The sequence below is a fragment of the Oncorhynchus tshawytscha genome, linkage group LG10, assembly GCF_018296145.1.
Source record: "Oncorhynchus tshawytscha isolate Ot180627B linkage group LG10, Otsh_v2.0, whole genome shotgun sequence".
Taxonomy (NCBI): domain Eukaryota; kingdom Metazoa; phylum Chordata; class Actinopteri; order Salmoniformes; family Salmonidae; genus Oncorhynchus; species Oncorhynchus tshawytscha.
Genome location: NC_056438.1, coordinates 35,692,762 through 35,694,617, shown reverse-complemented (window position 1 = coordinate 35,694,617; position 1,856 = coordinate 35,692,762). Strand labels below are relative to the sequence as shown.

Below are 1,856 nucleotides of genomic sequence, written 5' to 3'. Positions count from 1 at the left end.
GGGCATTACCATACCGGCCTGAGTACGCCTGATCTCGTCTGATCTCGGAAGCTAAGTAGGGTCGGGCCTGGTTAGTACTTGGATGGGAGACTGCCTGGGAATACCAGGTGCTGTAAGCTTTTTGTCACTGCCTTGTGGAATTTCAACTCTTTGTCTGTTTTTTCCCACAAGGCTGAAATATGTGCCCTCGCTTTGAAATAAGTAAGCAAGGTTAGTTTGTATTTCATCCAACAATCTGTGCTACAAATTATGGCTACAGTATATGCAATTTCTTCCACTTTTTGAGTGACACAAAGATGCTTATCTAAATGGTGAAAATGCAACAGCTGTTAATCAGACTCACTTTGACTTTATATAGTGCACCAAGAATTAGTTTCTCACTTACGACCATACCGGCCTGAGTACGCCTGATCTCGTCTGATCTCAGAACCTAAGCAGGGTCGGGCCTGGTTAGTACTTGGATGGGAGACCGCCTGGGAATACCAGGTGCTGTAAGCTTTTTATCACTGCCTTGTGGAATTTCAACTCTTTGTCTGTTTTTTTCCACAAGGCTGAAATATGTGCCCTCGCTTTGAAATAAGTAAGCAAGTTTAGTTTGTATTTCATCCAACAATCTGTGCTACAAATCAGGTGTACTCAGGCCTGGGAATACCAGGTGCTGAGGCATTACAAATGCCAAAAAGGCATTAGAATGGCAGCATGTGGCCGACGCTGTGAATGCTGCTGGCTCAGAAGGTCGGACCCAATCAGAAATAAAAAAGAAGTGGTCTGACATAAAAGTGGTGGCCGAAAGGAGCATAGCCTTACACAGAAAAAGTGTTTGTGCCACAGGCGGGGGAAAAGGGACACCGGAGCTCAACCCCCTTGATGAGCGACTTTACAGTATTTTGGGGGAATACCTCCTGAGTGGAGTAGTGACAGAGGTGGAGGGGGACACGGACATGCAAGACGCACCAGATGATCCAGGTATGTAATTAGTATTCCCTCATTTGAAAACAGTAAACCACATACATTCAAGTTGTTTAAACATTTATTTACACAAACAATTGTGACATTTTCTATTGTTTTTAGCCGCTGCGTGTTCCAGCGGGGTCGGTGGGGCTGCAGATGAGCAGGAGCCGAGTGCGCCCAGCCCCGGCGTCTCCACTGCACCTCGTGCATCAAAACTCTCCAGCGGCCATGTCCTCACAGATGCAGTACTGCAAACGCAAAGAGACTCCATTGACGCTATTAACGAGGTTGCCAAGGAGTTGAAGTGGGACAGGCATGGCTTGGTTTCTGCGGGTGCTTCTCTGTAATGCTGGGCCCACTACAGCACGGAGATCCAGGAGAACAGCTCTTGGTAATTGGAACCGGTTCATAAGCCACTTATCATCATTGGCCATTAAATCTTGCTGGTCTCTGAAAATTCACTTTCTCTGAAATCTTCCACTTGCCAAATCTTCCAACAGTGCCAAAGCAGCCATTGTGCGTCATTACACATTGTAATTGCATGCCTTTTAATACCCACCCATTTGATTGTCAAAGCTACTCAATTGCGTTACACCTTCAGGTGTGGTAATTACCCTGATTGTAACTTAAAGGGCCATTATCACATTGACAGTTCTGCTCAACTAACATGTGATAACAATATATGAAACTGGGCACTCGTACCTGCCCGACTGAGGCATCAAAAACGGCATCAGTTTAAAAATAATGTGTCCTACTGTTCACCTTATTATTTATGAGAATACATTTCATAACATGCAAGTATTGTTTAATAATTACAGATCCAATTAAATATGATTCCCGATTAAACTGTACAACATATTTGAGGGGTTCTTTTGCAAAAACTGTTTGTATTTATTATTATTATT

At 44.0% G+C, this 1,856-nt stretch overlaps 1 non-coding gene and 1 pseudogene across 1 annotated transcript; both read left to right on the top strand.

Annotated features, from left to right (window-relative positions):
* Window positions 1–119, top strand: LOC112261189 (annotated as a pseudogene).
* A 260-nt stretch (window positions 120–379) lies between these two features.
* Window positions 380–498, top strand: LOC112261169. Its single transcript, XR_002955123.1, has one exon. It is a non-coding gene; the product is annotated as a 5S ribosomal RNA (ribosomal RNA).
* The last annotated feature ends 1,358 nt before the right edge of the window (window positions 499–1,856 follow it).